The 24,960-nt window shown below is 55.9% G+C and overlaps 1 long non-coding RNA gene across 3 annotated transcripts; it reads right to left on the bottom strand.

Annotated features, from left to right (window-relative positions):
- Positions 1–17,048: 17,048 nt before the first annotated feature.
- On the bottom strand, positions 17,049–24,539 carry LOC120391773. 3 transcript variants are annotated; one of them, XR_005591480.1, is made up of 4 exons: positions 24,450–24,539; positions 22,096–22,210; positions 20,765–20,871; positions 17,049–18,905 (listed from the first exon to the last, which is right to left on the bottom strand). It is a non-coding gene; the product is annotated as an uncharacterized LOC120391773 (long non-coding RNA). The 3 variants fall into 3 exon arrangements; XR_005591478.1 differs by having other exon boundaries at positions 17,049–18,902; XR_005591479.1 differs by having other exon boundaries at positions 17,049–18,717.
- Positions 24,540–24,960: the final 421 nt, after the last annotated feature.

Raw genomic sequence — 24,960 nt, 5'->3', positions numbered from 1 at the left:
AAGCCGGCTCCTCCCCAGGGTGAGGGAGCAGCAGAGAACGGCAAGTACAGGCCTTCCTAAACCCAGCCGCCTTCAGTCGATCCGGCCCCCCCGGCTCCCCTGCTGCTCATAAGCCATGCCCAGCCCCAGAGCTCTGCAGCTGGGTCGAGTCTCCCCTGATGTGCCTGTGACAGTCCCTCTGTGCAGCCCTGGGTGGAAATGTTTAACACGGTTTTCGATCGAAGGCCAATCTATCACTGCACAGCGGAGAAGCCTGGGAGGAGGGCGCCCTGGGGAAGTGGGATCAACACAAGCAGCGGGAAACAGAGCTCTCTCCTCAGCTGCTGCCTGCCCCCACTTCTTTATGGCCAGGAGGCCGATCTCACTGTAACAATTCCCTGGCTACTAAGGAACCTCACAGTCCCTTCTGTGCTGCAGCTTCAGGGGGGCTGCCAGTAGCATGGCAAGAGAGTCTCTGTGAGTGGTTAGCAGTACAGGGTCTATGACACATGGGTGAGCAGTCTGATTCCAATCAGCAGAGGACAGGGGTGCCACATGCACACTAGGCAACTTCTTAAAGGTAACACAAATGATTAGGAGTATGGAGAGATTAAAAAGATTGGGTCTGTTCAGATTGGAAAAGAGGTGAATGAGGGGGGATATGATAGAGGTCTGTCCAATCATGAATGGTGTGGAGAAAGTGAATAAGGACGTGTTCCTTGCCTCATCACAGAATGCAAGAACCAGGGGTCACCCAATGAAATTAATAGGCGGCAGGTCTAAAACTAACAAAAGGAAGCATTTCTTCACACAATGCACAGTCAACCTGCGGAACTCCTTGCCAGGGGATGCTGTAACAATAGATAGATAATGGAGTATGTACAGTGATAGGCAGTTTGGCTATAGTTAAGGTTGAGACTCACTTTAGAGAGAAAGATAGATAAACAGATCACACTTTGCACTTTAAAATGCTTCACCGACACTAGCTAATGCGTTACAGGTAGGGAAGTATCATTCGCACCATTTTAATGGACGGGCACACAGAGAGAAGTGACTTGTCCAAGTTCACACAGCAAGCCCACACCAGAGCCGGGAACAGAATCCCGGCATCCTGGCTTCTCATCCCCTGTTCTAACCACTAGATACCCTTCAAACACTCCTCCAAAAACTATCACATGCATGTGTATGGAGAGCTGCTAGCCCAAAGGGAAGAATCCATTTTAGACAGAGCAGGATCCAGGAACCACAATTGTTTTCACTGTAACAGGGGGTCAGATTCTAGGAGCCTGCAGAGAGATGCAGAGCTATTCTGCTAGGTCATCCTTGTGCCTGGGGCTAGGCACATACACACAGCTGCAGGGCAAATCTGCTGATTCAGCCTGGCAGCCCAACCAGTGGGGCTCTATTAATTTCAACCCAGGAGTATTCAAGGGTTTAAGGCAGAGGAAAGTAGGGGCAGGGGGCAGAGAAATCCTGCATTAAAAATGCCCTAGATTAGGAGAAGGCTTCAGCTGAGAGTTATGTATTGCTGTTATCTAGGCTAACAGCAGGTGGCAGAAAGCTTGGGTCAGGTCCTATGGGTGCTCACACATGTGCATGAGGGTAGGTTCGGCTCAGATCTTGCATGTGTATCTCTAGCTATAGAGGTGCTCAGCCTTTCTCAGCAGGAGGCGTTGTAGGGACCGGTGGAGGAGCTTTGGCCACAGGGGAACTCCAACCTATTCCAGTCCCAGCTTCTCCTAGTACGAACAAAGAAAAGGATCCCCGAAGATCCCGCTGGCCTGTGAAATGTAATTAATTCCCTCCCCCACACCTCTCCCTCCTCCGTGCAATTGCCACAACTTCTCCTATGCAGATAATAATCCGCAAAATATTCCCCATTTAATTGCAGGACGTAAAGATATCACAGGGTCATTAAAACGCCATGAATATGGAAATGAAATCCACAGGCACCCAGGCAGATAATGGAAGGCGAAAGGAGCAGCAGGTGAAATGAAAAGGTACAAAGGTCAGCCTGTCTTTGATGCACTATTAACCCTCCGCTCTGGGTGATCTCAAACAGGGCTCTGCAGTGACACCCCCTCCCTCCGTCAGTGGGGCCGGGGAGGTCTCATCCCATCTTGGCCTGTTGCTCAGTGACACTCAAAGCACATGCTCAGGCAACCTTCTGTTCATCGCTCTTCAGCCTGAGCCACAGAAGAGGCGCATCTGCTGGGAGGCTCCTGTTTTCCGTTCCAGGTTCAGTCCTTGCCGATGACCAGCATGATGGAGATCAGATGTGATGGTTCTCACATTAGTATCCCTTAGGATCACAGCCACACTTCCCCATGGGGCTGTTGAAGCCAATGCAGTTGAGTTCCAGCCGAGTGGTTCAGTCTCCATCAAAGCCACCCCAAAGTTACCTGGTCCAGGGAATCACACGCGTGCACCACGGATAATTGTGCACAGTCCCTTGTTCCGATGGGCTCCACCCTGCTTGTGCAGCGGCGTGTGCGAGCACGCTCGCCTGTGCGCGTGCCTCGTGCGGACACGGCTTGGGCACCCGGCCTCGGAAACGGAGCTGGAGCGTGAGGCTTTTCCCTAGCCTGGGCCACTCCCCAAAACCCACTTCCAAATCCTCTAGAATGTCTGCGGGGCTCTGGATTCCCGCTGGGCAGCTCGAGAGGGCTTCAATAGCCATGGGCTCCATTAGCCGAGGAGAGGGCTCCACTAGCCCATGGGCGACGACCCTTGTTAGTGGCCAGTTCAATAGCAGCGTCCGTCTCCATTGCGCGGTGGCTCTCGGCGCTAATTTGGGGCTGCAGCTTTGCTGTGGGGCCGCCTGTGAGTGGGGAGCTCATTAGGGAGCTGAGTGACACGGCACCGAGGCTCCCCCTGGTCCTTCCCTCCCCTCCTGCTGCCACCTGACAGACCCAGCTCCTTCCTGCTGCTTGACACTGATGCAAGTCGCCAAGCGGGGGGCGGGGGAATGAATGGGGGGGATACGCTAATTGGAGCAGAGCCAGCCTGGGAGCCACTATGCAAATGAGGCGAGGCAGGAGAGGATCCAACCGGACCACTGCCAAAACCACCTGGTGTTCCAGGCCCTGGAGACCAGGTCCCAAGAAGGTCTGGAGCAGAGAGATCACACGGCAGCCGGCCCCAGGCCACTCTACAGCCACCATGTCTATGGTCGCACACCCCAGCTCCAGGAGCCCACAGTCACCGGGTGGCCCTAAGCATCCCCAGTAGGGATTGCACCACCTGGCCTATCGGGCTTCTTGGCTTCCCTCAGTTCACCTCCCGGCTGCCCAAACCCCACAGAAAACCCAGCCTCCTCTCCACCCCCCTGCCCCACCCAGCCTGGGCACTGGCTCCCCGCCTATCCTAGCCCCTCGCCCGCACCAGGGCATGCGCCTCGGCCCTGCTCTTGTTCCCAGGCTCCCTACCCGCCTCAGCATCCTCTCCCTCTGCCACACCCTGCACCCCCCCTCACTTGCTTTCATCTAGGCACCTTCATTCAGGGCACGTCTCTGCTTCGGGGGGCTCAGCTGCCAGGCTGCGGAGAGTGGCATAAACCCCTAGATAAACAGACGGGTGTGCAGGGGATAGATTAGATAGGGGTGCGTGGGGATGGATGGATAGATGGATGTGTACAGGGATGGACAGATAGATGGATGGGTGTGTATGGAGATGGATCAGGGGTGGGCAAACTTTCTGGCCCAAGGGCCACATCTGAGTATGGAAATTGTGCGGCGGGCCATGAATGCTCATGAAATTGGGGGTTGGGGTGCGGGAGGGGGTGAAGGCTCTGGCTGGGGATGTGGGCTCTGGGCTGGGGCCAGAAATGAGGAGTTCAGGGTGCGGGAGGGGGCTCCTGGCTGGGGTAGGGGGGTAAGGGTGCGGGGGTGCAGGGTGGGGCGGGGGAGGCGGGGTTGGCGGTGCAGGAGGGTGCTCTGGGCTGGGATCGAGGGATTCAGAGGAAGGGAGGGGGAAGGGGGTTGGGGCACAGGAGGGGGTCGGGGTGCAGGCTCCGGGTGGTGCTTACCTCAAGCAGCTCCCAGAAGCAGCGGCATGTCCCCGCTCCGGCTCCTACGTGGAGGTGCAGCCAGGCAGCTCTGCACGCTGCCCTTTCCGCAGGCACCACCCCTGCAGCTCCCATTGGCTGTGGTTCCTGGCCAATCGGAGCTGTGGGGGCAGCGCTTGGGGTGGGGGCAGCATGCAGAGCCCCTTGGCTGCCCCTATGCTTAGGAGCCGGAGGGGGGACACGCCACTGCTTCTGGGAGCCATGCAGAGCGGGGCAAGCCCCCGACCCCATTCCTCGGCTAGAGCGGGGCAAGCCCTGAATCCCACTCCCCGGCGGGAGCTCGAGGGCCGGATTAAAACATCTGGAGGGCCAGATGCGGCCCCTGGGCCATAGTTTGCCCACCCCGGGATAGATAGTTGTATATGGGGATGGATAGCTAGCTAGAGAAATGGGTGTCTCGGAGGACATACTTTCTCTCCTCTTTCTGATCTCCACTTAAATCCAGATACATCCTAGACTCCTTGCTCCCCTCACTTCCCCAGCAACCCCCCTCACTCCCCCTCTCTTGCCTTGCATCCGTCCTACTTTGTCCGTTCTCTGGGGCCAGGGATGTGCACGCTCCCCCAGCCTGGCTGCCCTCCCAGCACTGTGATCTGGGGAGCGGCTCGGCCTCTCCCTGGAGCCTCATTAGGGTTTGGCTGAAGAGGGAAGGAATCTGAGAAGGGAGGCGCGTTGGGGTGTCCTCATCTCCCTCAGGTTGGCTGGAAGGTACAGCCAGGGCTTCTGGACTGAACCCGTTCACCTGCGGTTGCCTTACAGGGCTAGAGAGAGATGCCCCAAAGGGGGCTTGAACCTGTACCGGCAGGATCAAACGCTCTGTGCTCTGTGGATTGATTAACCAGCCATGAGTAGACATGTGCTCGCCTCTGGTCTCTCCTCAACCTTTCCCATCAATCCCAATTGGGAGCAGCATCTCCCAGCGGCGCCGGGCTGTCCGTCAGCTCCTGCCCTCATGGCTGAGAGCCCACCTGCACCGACAGCTCTGAAATGGAACTGGAGCCCCCCGGGGCCAACAGAGAGAGAGAGAGGGGAAAGCTAGCGTCCTTTCGTGTAGAAGCAGAGGGGAGGATGCGGCATCATATGAAATATCCCTTAGATTCTGCAAACTGGGCTTAGCCGGATCTGGGCTTTTCGGCTCAGCCCATCCCAGAAAAGGAGCCGGGGGTGGAGCTCAGATCCGGCGTCCAGGCGTATTTAAGGCCAGGGTTTCATTTCGAGCCTGTCTCCAGCAGACATGGAGATTCCGGCGTCCAGCCCGCACCTTTCGGTCGAGCTAGGGCAGATCTTTCAGCAAAAATTCCCTTCTTCCTAAGCACCCTCCCTGCCCTTTGCAGAAACAGACCAGGGAAGCCAAGGGACAGCAATCACGTTCATCTCCCTGCCTGCCCAGGCTCTGCCTCTCTCTGTGCATCTGGCGAAACAGACAAGATCCCCTCCTCTGGGGCAGGCGGCTGGGAAGGAGCCTTTGCCTTCTTCAACCTCTCTTTGGGTGCAAATGCTCAAGGAAGATTAACCCCTGATGTGCCGGAAGGAAGCAAGGAGCAAAAAGAAATTAGGGAGGGAAAGAGCGAGGAAGACAAGGTTGCCTGCATGTTCCTTGGGGCAGGGACTGCATGGTACAGAGCTCAGCATCCATGGTGCAGGAGCTAGTGAGAGAGAGGAGACATGGATGGACAGAAAGGAAAAGAGAAAGAAGAAATAGAGGGCAAGGGAGAGGGGAGGAAAGGAGGGAATTGGAGGGAGAAAGCGCAGAGGAGAAGAGTAGAGAGAGCACTGCAGACACACAGACCGAAGGCTGCATCGGCTTTAAGGGCCCCGCGTGGCAGGAGCTGGTTAATCTTTTCCTCCGCAGCGCTGGGCTGTTTTCATTAAGCGCGTTTCTGTGTCTGGTGCGTTCAGAGCAGTTTGTGCTTTGATTTGGATTCTGTCCCCCAGGCGCCCTCCCCACTGTAGATGCGACAAAAGACCAGAACCGTCTGATAGCGGCGTCTCTCTCCTTTCTTCTGCAAACCTCTCTGCTCCTCTCTTTTCCGTATAGGGTCCCCCCCACTACAACCTGTTTGTAGCAGATATTTCCACTCAAAGACAAACAGTTCCCCCTGTTTGTGGGGATCCCCCATTCCATACACCCTAGGGGAGAAGACCTGTCCCCCACTGGGGGGGGGTGCGAGGGTGTCTCACTACCCTGAGAAATGATGATGGAATGGTCCCTTGTGCACTAAACTCTCCAAAAAAAACCCCTCCCCTCCCTTCCTTGGCTTTGGCAGAGCCCTGATATGTTTCAGAACAATGGAAGCTTTTTATCTCTGGGGAGAGAGATGGGGGGGGAATATATTCGTTCAGCTGCAGAACGAAATGTCAGGATCATCTGCGACTTGAAACGCAGCGATGGGAACAAGAAAAGCCCTAGGACTCTCCTCTAATGAGGGGATTTGAATCTTCTGTTGTTTGCCTCCTCTCCTCTCCTCCGGGGAGGGGTGGAGCTGGCTTTCCAGGGCAGGCGGGGTGTGGGCTACCACTGAATCCCCCCCACCTGCAGTAATCAGAACAAGGGGAGGTGGTATCATGGGTACCAGTCGCTCTTGCACCTCTGAGCTCATCTCAAGGGTCTGCCAGGCAGAGGTGAGCGGCTGCCCAAGAAACTTTCCTCCTCCTGTTCCCATGGAAACAAGGCACACACTTCTCCCCCCAAGTTCAGCCGTCTGGGGGCGGGCATCTGTCCTGCTGCATCCATCGCTCATCCCCGTGGAGCCAGGAGGGGGAAAGAGCTCGTGGCGAGGGGGGGGGGGCACGGAAAGGCGCCACGCATGGGATCCGCTCCCAGCCACAGCAAACGCGAGGGGGTCAGTCAGCTGGTCTCAACCTGTGGCACCCGCTCAGAAAGCCGTACGGGGCCTCCCTCTTTGCAAACTATTTGCAGCATTCGTGACGCCTGGATCAATGCTATGCAGGAAGAGCCCCCCAGCCCCCCACCACCAACACACTGAGTGGAGCTGATGGAAATTAAAGGGCTTTGCAGCAGGGGGTGTTGAGGGGCAGGGGGAAAACCGCCATTCCATGGTATGGGGCGGATGGGTTTGCACCCAAGGGGATGGGCCTCCTGCCTGGAAAAGCGAAGCCACTAGTCACAAGGAGAGTAGCACCGGCTGTTGCTGGGGATGGGCCAATCGGGTCAGGAACAGGGGGGCCGGAACGGTCTTTATAGTGGGGGTGCTGAAAGCCCTTGATGCAAACGGCGAGCGCTGCACGCGAGAGAGGCCGGGCATTCAGTTGCTATTATTACATCACGCCAGGGGGGGCTCCCACTCCCCAGCAGCACCCTGCATTCCAGTGCCCCCCCCAGGAACCCTTCCGCACAAACTCCGGCTGCCAACGCTCAGGTCCCCCTGCTACCTGTGCCTGGTGTTAACCTGTGGGACGAGAGCTCAGTCAAGCTGGGTTTTAGGCCTTGTGCACCAGGATCCCCGGCCGGGCTAACTCGGTTCCCAAGGGGAGTTTTACCTTTGGCTTCAGTGGGAGCAGCCTCAGCTCAAGACTGAGCGTTTGAGTCAATCGTGGGTGACGTGGGGCCTTTGGTTGGTGTCGCCCACATTCTCTCTGTGAACACCCTCCGTGGGGCCTCTCCAGCCAGCCTCCAGCTGGTATAAGGTGTCCCCCCAGCTATGGCCTCAGACTACAGCACAGGGTCTGGCATCGGGGCAGGCTGGGCGTGTGGCCAGAACGCTCCGTGCCGCGGCTATTTCCTGCTTCCCAAGCCCCAGAAACTGAACGTAAGTTGGAGCAGCCCTGAGGCTTAAAACCACCTTTGCGCAAGCCCCAAGCCCAGGAATGGACTAAGTAAGAACGAGCTCGAGGCTGACTGTAAAGGAGCTTTGAGAGCCGCCCATGGAAGGCACCCGAGGAGTGCCACAGATCTGATGCACCGCGATCTTATTGCAGAAGTCTTTAAGCCGGATTGTCTCTAGCTCCCTTAATGACGGGCTTACAGGAGCCCAGCGGAGTCTCCTCCTGGGTGCGTTCGGCGCTCACGTCCCGCAGGGCACACGCACTTGGCGAGGAGCGGGGTTGCGTCTGCTCCTCTCGACAGGCGGCCGTTTCGTTTGCCTGTTTCTCTTGAGGAGCGGGGGGAGGTGAGGGGGCTGTTTAATGTCACTTAAAGCCAGAGTCAGTGTCTAGCGACAGACAAGCAGATCCTGAAAGCAGAAAGCGGTCTGCTGGCGTAGCAGCTGCTTTTAGGCAAAAGATCCCCGCAGGGGGCAAAAAGCCTCTGGAATGGGTTAATTACCATATTAACTGGTATGGCGGCAGCGCCGGGAGCCTCCTCCATGGGGCAGGACCCCCTCGGCTGGGCACCGAGCAGACAGAGCAAGAGACGGTCCTTGCCCCAAGGATAAGCCAAACAACGGGACTGCCCCTCTCTGGAGCTGTACAGCACCTGGCAGGATGGGGATCGGGCCTGGAGCCTCCCGAGCTGCTGGCAGACCCATAATAGGGACTTGGGCACTAAGCCCTCAGCTTGGGACCATACAGAGTCTTCCTGGCTTGGAGCTGGTGGGTTTTCCACGCGAATGGCCGACACACACACACACACACACACACACACACACACACACACACACACACCGAGATGGCCCAAAAGCCACCAAGGGGGTAAAAACGCCTCTTCTCCCCCAGCACGGCTGCACAGCGTGCACCCAAATCCACCTGCTCCCGCTGCTGCCCAAGGCTGATTTTAAAAAAACGGGGAGGAGGGAGGGAGCCTTCCCCTTCCTGCAAGCAGTGCTGGGCGGCTGGGGCTTGACAGGCAGCCTGGGATAAACAAAGGTGATTGCCTCTGACCTCCGCGTGAGAGCCAGGGGGCTAACGAGTTCCTGTTCAGAGCGGACAGTCTACGGGAACTGCCTTGATGCTGCATTCAGCTCTGATTTTCTCATCTCCAGCAATCAGGATGCCATGTGGTCGGGGCGGGGGGGAAGGAACATCTTATCCTGAATTTAAACCATGACCCCACAGTAACTTGGCAGGTGAATGCTGGTGGCATGCTGGGAAAATTGCCTGCCTAGAAGTTGCCTGAAGGAGCCCTCTTTCTGAACTACACATTCCTCCATTTCCCAGCCTCTCTGTGAAAGGGAATGAACATGATTCCTGCTTCTCATTCAGCTGCAAGCTCCAGAGGGGAGTCAAATTCCAGTCCTGTGCATCAGACTGGAAAAGGCAAAACACTGCACACGTTTCAGGACCAATCTGTCTGTAATCAAAGGGTTTTGCTGCTCCAGTCAGTTCCTGTAGTAAGATTATGAGCCAGTTTCTGAGCTCTGATGAAAGGAAATACTTCTAGAACAAAATGCTTGGTTGGCCTGTGAAACTCATCACCACAGGATAGCATCAAGGACAGGAGTTTAGCAGGATTAAAAAGAGGATTGGGCATCGATGCAGCTGAGACTATGCAAGGTTAGATTAGATTGGTTTACATGCCTGCCAAATCATTTTGAATCCTGTCTGCTCCAGGGCATAATCAATCCCCTAACTAATAGGGTTAGGAAGAAGATTCCTCCGGAGGTGCTTATTCCAAAATTACCCACCTCAAGGTTTCTTGCCTCTTCCTCTGTAGCATCTGGAGCTGGCCACTTTCAGAGACAGGTTCCGGGTCTAGATGGACCCTTGGTCTGAGCCAGTCTGGCCCCCTTCCTTTGTTCTGCTCCGCTGCTGTAAACCAGAGTAGCGCCGTTGATTTCGATGCCTGTGTTGGCATCACTGGAGTGACTCCAGATTGATAACTGGGATCAGAATCAGGCCTGTATGTCCCGATGGGAAAAGTCGGAGCCCGCCGTGAGAAACTGAGGGAAATGGTGGGAGCTGTTAAGGTAATCGACACAGCAAAAAGACAAAACAAACCAACAACAACACGGCAGCAGTGAGCATCAGAAACCGGCTCTACGGACTTGGGGTTCATGCTACAGTGTTAAAAATAGCCGCGGAGCTATTCTGGCTAGGCTGGAACTCAGGCCCTGAAACCCCCCGCCTCCCCCAGGCTTCAGAGCCCAAGTCCCAGCCCGAGCCAGAACATCGCCATGACTATTTTTTACGGCTGTCACTAGCACGATCCAGAGTCTGTAGACCCAGCCTTTGAGACTTGCTGCCATGAGTTCTGGATGTTGGTTTTCTTTGGGGGCGGAGGGGAGATATTGTCATAGTAGCCAATTCGCTCCTTCTCCACCGGGGATCAGAAGCTGGAGTCAAGTCGGCTCAGTGCTGGTGAAATTCACCCCTGTGTGGCTGGCCCAGCACAAGGTCCGGGTACTGCTAAAGTGCGCCTTTTAGACCCAACGCCCCCTGGGTTCACACCCTCTGCACTATTGTCCTAACCTTTGTATAAAATATGCCCTGTGAGGAGTCGTGTGAAAACAAATCACTCGCTGGTCAATAACATCCTGACGCAAAGTACGTAGCGACATTATATGTAAAGTCACAAATTCCCCCCGTATGACTTTACTTTTCAAAACTAGACAGTCCTGCCTAGGCAAAAGCTGTTAACCAGGATCATTCTATCCCAAAGGAAGGAATGTGGGTTTACCTCAATTTACATAGAAGTAGTAAACAGAACCATCAAGACAGCAGGGGGAGGAGATGGCAGGAAACAGAACAATTTGCATTTCAGCAAACACAAGTGGGGGAAGAAAGAGCTTGGAGCATCTTTCATCACCAGACTCCATGTCGCCTTCCTCACAGCTTGAAGGAGCTTTCCTCAAGAAAGATTTCAAAGATTCAAGGGACTATAAAAGACATGGCAGGGAACCCCAAGTTAGCTCTGTTGCCTATACAGACAAAGAAACCAGCACCTTTGGGCCCAGGGCTGGATCTAGGGGCAGGCGACGACCCACCTGGGGTGCCAGGTTCGGGGGGCACCGGCTCGGCGTGCTGTTTTTGTTGTTAGCGACAAAAGGGAAAATAGACCGTTTGAAGTAAAACCTTCCAGGGATTCCGGAGGCGGGTTCATTTTTCACTGACCTCCGAGAATGTTCTGGACCTTCGTAGAATCTCGGGGAACCTTCCAGACTTTCTGCGAACTACATTTTCCTTGAGCGTCCTAGAATGGTGTCAGCCATGCCCGCGCGGGTAGATCAGGGGCGGGGTGTCGCCAGTCAGTGACATAAAGAACGAACTGCAGTTCAGTGAGACCCCAGCTGTGATATTGTGAACGGGGATAAATCATGCATGCGAATCGTGCAGCAAAGTGGTGAAATGGGCTACAAATGCGATAAGAACTCAGGTATTCAAAGGTTTAACAAGTAGAGAGGAGCGCCGAAGACTCGCCTCCCCTGGGGCACAATCTGGGGCTGGCCCTACTGGGGCCTCTAGGAGAGATCCTGACGGAGGAGGGTGGGTGGGAAAAGCCATCTTGAACAAAGCCTTGCTAGATTACATTTTCGATGCATTTTCACATTCATTTGCTTGTGCCCATTTCTAATTTCATCTCTTACACTCGAACTCATAGGCCCTGACTCGGTGGGTGTCCCAGGGCTGGAGCACCCATGGAAAAAAATATTAGCAGGTGCTTAGCACCCACCAGCAGCCAAGCTCCCACTCTCCCTCCCAGCACCTCCTCCCCACTGCCGGCCCCACTGATCAACTCCTCCCCCTCCCTCCCAGCACCTCCTGCATGCCGCTGAACAGCTGTTCCACAGCATGCGGGAGGCGCTGGGAGGGAGGGAAGGGGAGGTGCAGGGACAGGCACGATCAGGGGAGGAGGTAGGTCGGGGCAGGGGCCTTGGGGGAAGGGGTGGAGTGGGGGTGGGCCTGGGGGTCGAGCACCCCCCAGATAGAGAGGAAGTCAGCACCTATGCTGGCACTCACAATCCTGTCTTCTTTTCTGAATAAACTTCTTGTACTGTTAATCTGAACCAGCCGTGCTGGGTTTGTACTAAAGGGAACGTTAACTCCACTGAACGTGGCAAGCTGAGGGTGGGGCGGGAGCTTGTCTCCTTAAAGGAGCAAGCAGACCTTAGTATTCCTCCTAACGCTGCCAAGTCCAAGGGTCTGGGGAAATTCGGGACTGGCCGTGCGTCGGGGTCACCTGCTAACATTAACCAAAACTGGTAGAGACCATGGTCTGTCTGGGATAACTACCGGCAGGCTGCTGGCTTCAAGGTGGTTGACTCAGTGCTGCACAGAATACAGAACACAAAGACAAGTAGCAGATGCATTTTGGGGCACTCGGGGTTATAATACAATACAGCCACTCGCTGGTCTGAGCTGCGCCCCAGAACGTGACTGACCTGCGTGGTACACAGGCCTTGTTCTGGCTCTCTGCAAGGGGTGAATTCACAAGACCCAGATCACTACTGTGCACTTTGCACCACCGGAATTTAGGAGCATGGGGTAGCGCCTCTGTGGACAGCTCCTCTTACCTTTCTACCAGCAATGGAGCCGGGTAATCCCAGGCCAGATTCTGCTCTCGATCACGCCAGCATAGATCAAGAGAAACCTTCACTCTTTTCCAGGGCATGAAATGACAAACTCTGGCCCCATAGGTCGAGCTCTGGGTGCGAGATGTTTTTTTCCTGCATGCGAATATTTGAGAGAGTGTCACGGGGTGCACCACTCACCGCTAGCCTGGCACCTCCTCCTGGTCACTCTGGGGATTAGGTCTTGAAGCCGACACTCTGACTCTGCTTTGCAGCTCCTCTCGCTCCAGGACTCACAGCGTCCACTTCGTGACACAGCCTTTCAGCCAGGTTCTGCGTTCTCCCACTTCCGGATTAGCAAAGTCCCTTCTCCCTAGCAGTCCCAGGCAGTCTTCCCTCACTGCCCCATGGTGCCAATCCCTCAGTGGCTGGTAGGTGAACCTAGACCCACTTTCTACTCTAGGTTCCCGTCCAGGCAGGGACCCTCAACTCAGTAGTTCTGAGCTTTCTCTTAGCCCTCACGGCTCCTTTCCTGGACTGTTCCTACCACGCCAGGTTCCCATTCTCAGTACTGGCTCCCAGAATCCTCCTCTCTTTTCCCGGGGAGTGACTGCTGCCTGTTTTCCTGCAGACTTCCCCAGCAGCACAGGCTGGAGCCTGCTACGGGGCTTGATAGGCCTCATCTCTCCCTGTACAGGTGAGTCTCTCTCTAATTAGCTGCCTCCAGCCTAAAGCACCTGTTTGCAGCCTCGTTAGCCGATTGGGTGCACCTGGCCCAATTCCGCTCTCGCAGGCCAGTATGGGGATCCCACCCCATCACAGAGAGGTTGACATTTCCCTCCCCGACCCCTGCTGCTGTGCATCAGGACGAAATGTCAAAATCTCAAATATATCTGTGAGCCGAGAACCCGATCCATTGTGTGTGCGCTTCGGCAGAATCAAAAGGTTCTGTTTTGATTTCAATCTCCTTTTAGTATAATGAGCTTACATTTTGAGGAGTAATTTTGAACCAGGAAGCGGGATTGTTTTGTTTTTAAACAAGGCACCTTTTAGCCATTTAAAAACGTCTTTCCTTAATATCGGAGATGGGAAATTTGTCAAACCCACCGCTCGTTCTCAACCAGGTTTGGGTTTGAGAAACTGGCTTGGTGTTTTTTTTTAATGACAAGTGAGTCATCGAAAAATTCTGACAGCTCTACCTATTTCCTCTCTTTTCTTCTCCTTTGTCTCGTCTTTCCAACCGAGATGCACCCCCCTTTCCCCTGCACACGATGATTTAAATTAACAAAGGCTGAAGTCTAGAAGTTTTTAATTAAATAAATGTGACAGAGAGGGATTCAGACCCATAATGACTACAGCTAATTTGCAGCAGCACATCAACTAACTGTGAGGAGGTGAGCATAACACTCATCGTAATTAGCCAGCGACTAAAATAAATCCCCAAGACTAAATTCAGCCCTTTCTCCATGGTTATTTTGTGCGTGGCTTTGTGCCACAAGCCCATCTGTCAGTGTAGGTGAGCATTTACACAATTGTGGCGGGGGGGCGCCCTGGCACATCGAGTGGAGGTGGGTGCCCGTGTGTGGATCTGTTTGAATGCTAGCGGGGCGTGGGGGGTGGCTATGTGGGCAGGTCTGAATGTGTACGTGTGAAGATGCCCATCAATGTGCGTGGAAAGGTGGCCCAGTGGCAGGGCGTTGAATCAAGGCCAGTTCAGGCTAGAAGCAAAGCAGACATTTGTAACATGTCAATGGTATTTCACCACTGGAGAAATCCACCAAGCATGTCACGGCCTCCTTGAGGGCACCCCGCTTACGTCTAAGGCCTGGAGCTGTCACCTTTCTCAGGGCAGAATCCTTCACTTCTCTCCTTCAGGACCAGGGATTTCACTGGGATCACCCCCAGCTGGTCTGAATTTTGTTCTGCATGGTGCAGTCCTGTTCTCTGAGCGGTCGTGACAGGATTAACCCCCGACCAGCCTGCCTGCAGGAGTGGGGTCGGGGTCGTGACAGGGTTAACCCCCGACCAGCCTGCCTGCAGGAGTGGGGTCGGGGTCGTGACAGGGTTAACCCCCGACCAGCCTGCCTGCAGGAGTGGGGTCAGGGTCGTGACAGGGTTAACCCCCGACCAGCCTGCCTGCAGGAGTGGGGTCGGGGTCGTGACAGGGTTAACCCCTGACCAGCCTGCCTGCAGGAATGGGGTCGGGGTCCTAAGTTGGGTGCATGGGTTTGCAGGTGAGGGTGCCTATGGGCATAGGACAGCAAGTGAGAGAAGATCTTGTGTGTGTTCTTGTCCCTTTTAGGAGAGGGAGAGAGAAAGGGGGGAGGGGGAGAGATTGTCTCAATAAGAGGAGACAAGTAAAGAGCGGGGGACCCACAGCAAAGCTGGGGAGAGTCAGGGCTTGGAGGGAGCTGACGTGGGTTTTAAGATCCAGGGTTGAGACACGTTGTGCTTTAAGCAGGCCTGTGACTGGAAATGACACAGAGGGAGCTCTGGATGGATACTTCCCTCTCATGAGCTCTGGTCTCCTGCGGCTTTTCGTCAAAATCCTGTTGCCACCCCAGTTCAGACAGGGAACAGTGCTAGGGAGAGAGAGGCCTGCAGTGTCAGGTTCTCCAGTGCCCTACCGGTGCACCGTTCAGAGCAGTCAGGCAACACAGGGCACAGACATCTGAGCCCTCTCCCCCGTGGCTACCACCAGCCGTGACTTACAGCCGGTGTGGCTGTAGTGGCCAACACCCCAGGGATTGCAGTGGGGACTTATAGAGCTAGAAACATGCACTGCAGCTCCCGAGGTAGGGCTGTAACCGGTGCCCTGAGCACAGAGGGGGACCTGTAACCCGTGAGTTACATAGACAAGGCCCTTGAGACATCTGAACTCAACTCAGCCCGGTTGCTTTTTGGAGCTGAGGCACCCAAAGGAGAATCGGGCTCTGCCACTTGAAAGGCAGAGGCGTCTGCTCGGCTGTGGCCAGATTGTGCTTTGCTTCAGCTGAGTGGCAGAAGGTCAGGGAGCGAGTCACACACTCTGCGCTCTCCCTGCGGGGATTGGATTTTTGTTTTTGTTTTGTTTCCTTTGTGGTTTTCCGTCATGTGAAAGCGATCATCCGCCGTCTCAGCAATACCCAAAAGGCAAAGGAAAGCGAGCGAGCGAGCCAGGCTGCCGTCACCGTGCACTCTGCTGCTGTTGGCACTTCACACGTTCTCTGGCCGATCCCTCTGGGAAGGCGCCATCTGCAAAGCAGAAAAGCCCCGGCATCAAAGCGAGCTGAAGAAATCTCAGCCCATGTCTCCAGCACTAAGCAGGGCGGGGGGCCTGGCTGTGGCTCAGAGATGAGTGACTCTGACAAGCTCTTCTGATCAGCCCAAAGGCCCTCACTGCACAGGGTTCAAATCCACCCTTTTCTCTCTGTAGTCCTCAGAATCCACATGTTGCCCTGTCTTCAGCAGCTGCTTGGGGACCTCGCTGCAGGCAGGTGCCTCTAGCTTCCCCGCTACCCGGCAAATTCCTCCAGAGGAGCAGGTGAGGTGGGAGGGCTTGGCAGGGGCTGGCTCCCACTTCCCTGCAACAGGGAGCTGTTTCTTGAGGCCCTGGGAACAGGGGAGGAATCCTGCAGCCAGACACTGGGGCCAGTTCTACCCCCCACTGAAGCCTCTTCATGCTGTTCTGGCAACACAGGGATCATGAAAGGCAAATCCCACCTGTAGGGGCCCACTGCTGCCCTTCCCTGGCATGGGGAACACCAGGGGGCACAGCTGGGCTCTGGCTCTTCTCAGCTGCAGAGGGACCTCTAGGCAGCTGCCGTGAGCAGCCCACGCATCTGCTCTAAGTTACGCCGTGGGCCGACCCCACTCTCCATGCAGCTCAGAGCCAGGGAGACCCCCAAAGAGGCCTCAAAGCTACCGTATGCCCACTCTGCCTGGCCACCGACTCCATGTGAGGTGAGGCCAAGGACCTGGCCACGGGCAGCGCCTCTTGTCTCCTCCTCTTCCTCGACTTCCCTCTTGTTCTCTCTCTCCTGCCCGCCCCAAACATTTACACTCCACTGCCTGTCTCATCTCTTCCTGTTCAGCCTCCCACCCCGCCAGCATCAGAAATTCCCTCCCGCCCAGACCGCCTCACTCCATCACCTTGTCATTCACAGGGGTCTTCTCGCTCTCTGAGGCTGCTCCCTTCTGCTCCAGGGCCACCCACCGTCACGCCAGAGACTGCACATCCCGGGGTCCTTTCTCCTTGGCCTGACATGCAGGGATCCTCAGCCAGCTCCCAGGGAGCTGGGAGCTCCTTGCTCTCAGAGATGGTTCCCTGCCGACTTAGCCTACGAAACGGCCCTTCTGCCCTGTCACACCATAACGAGTGGTGGATTCCAGTGGAAATCCAGGAGCTAATGCTGCTGGCAGCTGGGATAATACCAGCCTCCTTCACCTGGATTAAAGCCTGTGATGACTGTGAAATTCCAGCGGATTTCAGAATAATTAGGTGGCGTTATAAAGTGCTTCTGTCTGAGTCACTCAGGGCTGAAGGGAGAAGTGAAAGCTCAGATTTCTTGGTGTTTCTTTCACACACCAGCTGGGGGAGCCACTGAGTCAGTGAGCAAGTACTTATAGCCAACACAGGGCTAAAAGGGCCTGGGGATTAAGACCCTCTGCTAGGAGGCAGGCAAGCTGGGTTCAATTCCTGGCTCTACCAGCTGCTTACTGGGTGACCTGGGGCAAGTTGCTTTATTGTCCCTGGCCTCAGTTTCCCTACCTGTAAAAGGGAATAATAACCTACCTCTTCAGGTTGGTGTTATTAGGTAGATTATGGTGATGGTTAGAGTGCCCCCAAGTAAGAGGAGGCCTCCTTTGTGCCAGGCACTGTAGGTATACAAAGTGAAAGACTGCCCTGAAGAGCTTACAGTGTAAACAGACAAGACAGGGGAGAGGGCAGAGAGGGGTGAAGTGACTTGCCCAGGGTTACACTGCCAGGCAGTGGCAGAGCCACGAGTAGAATCTGGGTCTCCTGAGTCCCAGTCCAGGGTGCTATCTACCAGGATACACGGTCTCTGCTGCAGACAGCTCCGTTCACTAGTGTCTGCGAGGCAATCAGATGCTGCAGGACTAAGAGGCTGCTCCCAGGCCAGTGCCTCCCAAGCACCCCTTCATGGGCTGGGTGGCACCACAACATGCCTGCCTCAGTTTCCCCTCTCTCACAGGGCTCCCGAAAAACTCCATCCAGTCCATATTGTTCTAAAAACACTCCCCGCCTGCACGGTGGGGAAGCCAGTTTAATTAGACCATAGACACTGGACCTCCGAGCCCTCACCCTTTCCCTTAATCTAGGGAGCCCACTGACTTCCTTCCCACAGCCACGTGGTACCTCCTGCCAGCTCCTCCTGCCTAGCTTCTTCAACCTCCTGTTTCACAGCCCCAAGAGTTCTCTCTGCGGAAACCGGAGCCCCCCCGAGCTCCTGCCCGGAGAGCTGGGTTATAACCCAAACACGCCCTTTACTCCCTGCTCATGTGAGGTTAGGCTCAGGAGGGAACAGAGTGGCAGAATCTGGGGTGGGTGAGTCCTTGTTGTGTTTTCTGGAGGCGTCGCTGCAAGGTTCCTATACCACACCCATCACTGAGTACCTGAGCGCCTTCCAGTCCTGCATTAAGCCACCCGCCGACACATCCATCACATGTTGTGTTCTCTCCTGCTGTTAATCACGCCTAACGAGGAGCATGGAGTGTCTTGTTTGGGGAGTGTTGTGTTTGTTAAATAAAGATGACCTGTTGTTACGTCTTTATATTAGGGACAGCAAAGTCAAAGAACGGCACCTTGGAGCAGAAAGTGGGGAGGTTTGTTGTGGTCCTAAATTCCTGGGGGAGTTCCCCCCAGTCTCAGGCCACCCTCCAAGCTTTATTCTTATCGTTGAGAGCTTCATTGTGCAGAGGAGCGAAGTTGTTGGCCACCCACTGTCTTCATCCCGGAGCTCTAGAAGGTCTTTTAGGTGTCCTGGGCCCAAGCCATGAAGTATTTTGAAGATAAGGGCCAGCAACTTGAACGTGGTTTGATACGCTATGGGACGCCAGTGTGGAGAGAGGAGGATGGGTGTGACGTGCTCACAGCCGCCTGTGTCGCTGAAGAGACAAGCTGCCGTGTTTTGTACTGGGTGGAGTTTCCGAAGTGCTGAAGGCTTCATGCCCAGGTATAGCACATTGCTGTCGTCCAGCCAAGAGGGGAAGAAGGCGTGAGTAACTGAGGCCAGGTCTTCTCCCGCCAGGATGGGACGGAGTCGTCTAGCCAACCGGAGATGGTAGAAATCATTACTCACGGACTCTTGGGAAATGGAGGGGGATTCCGACTCAGGGGGGTCCGTGGCCACCACCAAGTGAGTAGCTGCTGTGCCCGTCCTGCGTCTAAGGGACATCCGCACGGACCTAGAAGGGACAGAAGCTTCCAGGCGCGACTCCCAACATGGGATCTGCTGCACAGGACAGGGCAGGGGGAGCAGAGAGAGAAAGCCGACTGCAATGGATCATGGGACGCCAAGATGGCAGGTCTGTGGCTATAGCTGTACAGAGTCTCCCATGGTTCCATGTCAGCCTGGTCCTGTCCCCAAAGGGGAAATCCCCCACTGACTACGGGGGGGGGGGGGATGTCACCTTGAATTAGGGCTCCCAAGCCGGCCTTCAGGGGCTTACTTAGGACCCCAAATTAAAGATGGGGGGGGGGACCAGGGCTGTCAATCCACCCTAGCAGGCTGTCTGAGCAGCACTGACCCCTCCCTCCTTTAGCTCCATCCCCAGCTGAAGGAAAAGACGGAGAGAGTTTGATTCGGATGAATTTTAAACAGGAGGAGCCCAGTTCCCCACAGGCAACCTGCCCCGCCATGAGTGACAGCTGCCACTCCACCAGCCTCAGCTTCTCCGGGCTGGGAAGGATGCAGGCCCTGGACAGGCTGCAGATTTGCATAGCCCCGGTTCTGTGGGTTGTTAATTGCTAACCGAGCCCGTCTCTGAAACTCAGGGGAGCTGCCCGCTGGCATGGTCCAGCCAGGGGATGCTGGAGTCGCAAACCACCAGCAAGGCCGTGCCTCAGGGTCCTATGTAAAGCTGTGGTAGCAAGGGGATGGGGCAGTTGTGGGAGGGGACCGGGCCAACAGCCTGCAACTGCCCCGCCCCCAGCTCTCTGCCTACTGGCACCAGTCCCAGTGCATCCCCTAGCCGAACCCAGTGCACATGCCATGCTCCTCTCTTCATAAACCAGGGTAAACACAGCACCGGAGCTGCTGCTTTCCTGAAATGCCATAACCATGGAAATGCAGGCGCTGGGTACACTCTCCCTGGGGGAGGGGGGGGGTTTTGCAAACCTGCTGCTCCCAGTCCCCAGCTCTGGGCCGGCTCCCTGCACACACCAACAGAGGGAGTTGGGGAAGAGGCCTGGGGAAACAGACCCTTCCAGAGCAAGACGTGTGCAGAGCAAAGGGGCGCACGGGAGGGGAGACGCTGACACAGCGAGAGAGAGAGAATGAAACCGGGTCACAAGGCAGAAGCAGGAGGGAAAGCGAGAGGGTGGAGAGGGGTTGCCCGCGTGTCCAGCCCAGGCTCTCCCTATAGGGGGGTGTTGGGAAGGTTTCCTGGAAAGAGCCCCGGCCTGTCGGCCTCGCCCCACCCAGCAGCCCTTGGTACAAAGCTGCATCACCCCCTGTGTGTTCCAAAACGGACGGGGCCCGGGATCCCGCTGGCCAAGCTCCTTGGGGTGGCAGCGACTCCCCGTGGGGGGGTGGGGAGCACAGCGAGCGGAGCTAGAAGGGTTTGGGGAGCAGGACCCTTCCCCATTCACAGGGGACGAGGGAGCAGGAAGGGGGCATGGCAAGCCCCAAAGGCTGGAGTCCTGGGCTGTTGGGTGGCTGAGAGAGGGGCTACAGAACTGACACGAGCCCTTTGGGGGCTCCCAGGGGCACAGAGAGAGGACAGTGGCTGCCCCGCCCCTGAGGAGACTCTGCCTCCTACCAGTTTTGCCCTGCCCCGTGCCCAGGGGGCACTTGACAATGGCTAGGGAGCTGGTAGGCTGAGACACGCTGGAGGGGAATGTGTCATCATCTCCTTGTGCTCCCCTGTCTGTCTGCATCCCCCTGCTGTCTCCGGCTAGACTGGAACCAGCTTTCTGGCCAGTGGCTGGACAGCACCTAGCACAGTGGGGTCCCGGGCTCCCAGCTGCTACCGTAATACAAATAATAATAACAACCTGTTCCACACAGCTGCATGAGGGGACAAGAGGGCAAAAGTTCCTTGTGTCCATCCCAGCTCTCTGCCCGCCCCAAACACACACACACACACTCACTCTTGTGCGTCCATGCCAAGGCCGGGCCGAAACGGTCAGGGCGCGAAGAAGGCAGTGAAAGGCTCCCGGGTGTTCGCAGTTCCCAGCAGGGGTCGATGTTTGATGCCCTGAATTCGGAACAAAAAAAAGTTATTGGATTTTTTCATTTTAAACATGGGCAGCATGATGGCGGGTCCCCCCTGCAGCGACCCATCCCAACCCCTTCCCACCTGGGTTTGCACAGACCGGGGGGTGCATGCAAGCGGCAGCTGCTTTGCACAGCCTGCCAGTGCTCCCCGAGGAGGATCTGTTGCCCTTTCCTAGCTTGAGGTGTGAGATTTAGCACTTCCCCACCTCCCCCCCAATGCCTCTCCACCCCAGGCCCCTTTGGCCTCCCCACCCCCACCCTCCTGCAGAAAAGACTGAGGTGAAAAAAAAATATCTAGCTGGGTGTGAAAATGTCTCATTCTCCTGCTGGTGGGGGGGGGGGGGGAAATGACTCAGCCCTGTGCAGAAAGAGCAGGTTGATTTGGGGATCCGAGGGCTGGGATTTTTAGGGAGTGGAGGAGCTGTAGGAGGAGACAGCTGCCCCTGCCAGGAGAAAGGGAAAGGCTGGCCTGCCTGGTTCTGAATACTGAGCAGCCTCAAGATTTCAGCGCGATACCCTCTCTGCGCTGGCGGGGGGGCTGGTTCGGCAAAGCGGCTCCGGATTTACACTGGGCAGAGTCTGGTCCAGACGTGGGGGCTGGGATGGAGGGAGGCTGCCGGCCGTCTGTTAGAAGCAGTGCCCCAGCTCCACTCCCCCCGCCCAGCAACAGTGCAAAGGGAGGGGAAGGTGGTGTGACAGGACAAATGCCTGTTGCTCCCATCAGCCACCACCGCACTGAGCTAAGAAGCGCCCGTAGGGGGTGTATGTGTGTGTCCATGTTCAGTACGCACCCGTGGGGGCGAGCGGAACTGGGGCTGTGCTGAGGGCACGCATCACACCCAGCCACAGGCAGCCGATCAACACCGTGCCCTGTGTTTGCCTCCCAAGCACTAACCAAGGCACCTGCTTTGCTTCAAGCCTCTATCAGCTCCCTGTACCGCAGAGCAGCAAGCGGCCATGGTGGGCCCTGTGTCAGACACCCGGGCCTGCGCTGCGGTCTCATTAGCTCTGCAGCGGATGGCTGCAGGCTCCGCATTTATCACTGAGGGGGGAGTGATCCAGACAAGATGGTATTTGAGGCTCATTTGACATCACTGGCGCACTCTGGAAACCTCAGGGACCCACTCCTCTCTCCCTGGTGCGCCGCCAAACCACACCCCCTCTCCCCAGTCGCCCAGGGATCGGCTCCAGGGCCTCTGTTTACCAGGTTTTTTGTTTAATTATGGATCCTCTGTATATTCAGATAGCAGGAGCTGGGAATGCTAATGTACAGGTGTCCCCTTCATCCGGTTACCATGGCTGCCACGGAGAGATGGGGGCTAAAAAAAATTATAATTGTATTATATGCCTTCAAACCGTTCGCCAGGGAGGGGAGGGGGGGAATAGAAAATGAAAGACAAGGTGGGGCGCCCTTCCCATGGCTGGTTTGCTGTCATCCTTTTTGCCTTAGTAGCAAATGTGGTTTCCAAGACGCTCGAAACCCAAGGGACCAGTAGCAGAAGCCGCTAACCTACCGGTATTTCGGGCATTCCAGCAGCAAGAAGGGGCCAGCAGTGGGGATCGGACAGTCAGCGGGCAGGGTGCTGTGTAAACTTCTAGTGAGAGACAATCCCTGCCCTGAAGAGCTGAGAAGCTAAATAGACAACAGGAAGCATTATACAGCCCACTTTGCAGCTCGGGGGAAACTGAGGCACAAAGAGTTGGCATGAATTGGTCACACAGGGAGGCTTTGGCAGAGCCAGGCTGGGTCTGAATTAAAAACGTCAGCTCCCGAGCTGAACGTTGTAGCTGTACTGGAAGGAACTGTCTGTCGCAGACAGAGCCAAAAGCCGGGATCCAAAGTTTCGGGGACAATTGTCACTGCATCCCCTGCTACCAGGAGCTCACTGAGCCCAGCGCTGCCGGAGGGCACAGCCCCGGGAGTTTCATTAACCGCATCAGCGCTGCACAGGCACCACAACCCCAAGGAAACGCTCAGAGTCCTGCGCCCCCCTGCACAGAATTCAGGGTCTGTAGAGGAGCAGACTCACCCCTGCGGCGCCTCCTGCTGGTGACTTCCAGGAATTAGCTCATTCCAGCTCCAGAGCACCCTCTGAAGGCCAGTGAGCTGCCTGTCCTTTGCCCCCTCCCCCGTGTCCCTCCCCAACCCAGTGCCATGTTGTCTGGGGTGCTGCCCGCAGCCAGTAACCCCCCCACACACACACTCTCAGGGTCTCCCCTCCCCAAGGAACCCCCACTCACTATCCCCACCTTGCCTCAGTATACAGCTACTGCCAGTCATTGTCTAGCCCCGTGCCCTGGGGCAGGCTGCAGTATCAGCCACTCATCACTGGCAGGGAGGGTTTGGACCTGCTGCCTTGGCCTACCCCTGGGCTGCCCTCTGCAACCCCAGTACCTGTTAGCCCAATGCTAGGCACAGCCTGGGGCTTTCCAGGCTGGAGCTCCCCAGCTCCTCTGCCTGTCCCCAGTCCTGCTCCACTCAGGTACCCCCATCTCCAGCTCCCTGCAGCCAGACCCTTCTCCCTCTACAGGCACAGAGAGATTAAGTGCCTCACTCCCAGCCTCTTTATACAGGCCAGCTGTGGCCTGATTGGGGTGTGGCCCAGCTGCAGCCACCTCCCAATCAGCCCAGCTTGGCAGCTCCCTTCCCCCAGGACCTTCCCCCAGGGCTGTTTTAAGCCCTTCAGGGCAGGAGCGGGGTAACCACCCTGCTACAGGGTCATTCTCAGCAGATGCCCCCACCATGCACTGGGCTCAGGATGGATTTTAAGCGGCTGCCTTGCTCTGCCGCAGACTTCCTGGGTGACCTTGGGCAAGTCACTCGGTCGCTCTGTGCCTCAGTTTCCCCTCTGTACAAGGTGGATAACAGCCCTGCCCTGCTTCACAAGCGGGGGTTGTGAGGATAAATACATAAAGGTTGTGAGATGGGGCCAGATAAATACCTTAGACCGACAGATACCCCAGCAAGCATGGGACTCAGCACTGATTTTCATTGGCTGTCCTGGCACACCTGGGTTCAGTGTAATTTTCATTGGCAGACATGGGGCTCAGGATGGATTTTCATTGGTTGGCCCCCCCACACGTGGGATCAGGGTAGTTCTCATTGACTGTATTGACATGCAGGAGGCTCAGGATGGAGGCTCAGTGCCTGCATGACTACGCTAAACATTAGGGACCTACAGGAGGGAATTTCTCATCAGGGCACTGGCACCACAGTGGCTCAGGGCTGGTCTGAGCAGTGGTCGAAAAGCTGGTGCTTTTTCCTACATTCGCTTTCCACACTTGCTGGAGCTGCTGTTGCGGGAGATTTCCTTCAAAAGTTCACTGCAGATAAAGACTTAGCAGGGGCCACCCGGGATCCTGATCTGATGTCTAGACACAGGGAACATTCAGGATCAAATGAGGTTCAAGGCAGGCTGAGAAAAAGCAAACCGCAGCAAGAAAGAACAAAAGTCAAGTCAGCAGGAGAAAAGCACCTCGTTTATCCCTGTGCACAGGAGTCATTTCCAACCTGCCCTAAAACAAAGCCCAGCCCGTCTGCAAAGAATCCAAACTCACCCTCTTTCTGGGGTTCAGATTAGAGAAAGTCCTGCTCCAGCCATCTCCCCTTGCTCCTCTGCTTTGGGCTGCTCAGCCCACACTCTCACTCCCTCCTCCCCCATATCTGGGGGCAGTAATGAGCCACCTGCCTCAGTGAGTCACCGGGACCCATTTAGCCCTTTCCCAACTGGACCCACCCCAGCTAACAGGCTGGGTTGTTCTCTGACAAACACTGCCAGCTTGTTCCAATCAGGGTGACCAGACAGCAAATGTGAAAAATCAGGACAGGGGGTGGAGGGTAATAGGAGCTTATATAAGAAAAAGACCGAAAAATCAGGACTGTCCCTATAAAATCGGGACATCTGGTCTCCCTAGTTCCAATGCTCTGGAGCATTTGGGGGGCTCTTGTCACTGTTTAAAGGTGCAGGAGACAGTTAAAAACCGTCAGGATTACATGGCTGTACAGCCCCGTGCACACAGACACCGCTGCCCTAGGGAAGGTGGTTCTGGATCTCGTCTCTGACCCAGT

The sequence above is a fragment of the Mauremys reevesii genome, linkage group 26 (assembly GCF_016161935.1).
Source record: "Mauremys reevesii isolate NIE-2019 linkage group 26, ASM1616193v1, whole genome shotgun sequence".
Lineage (NCBI taxonomy): Eukaryota > Metazoa > Chordata > Testudines > Geoemydidae > Mauremys > Mauremys reevesii.
Note: the sequence above shows the minus strand (reverse complement) of the source record. Positions and strands in the feature narration are given on the sequence as shown.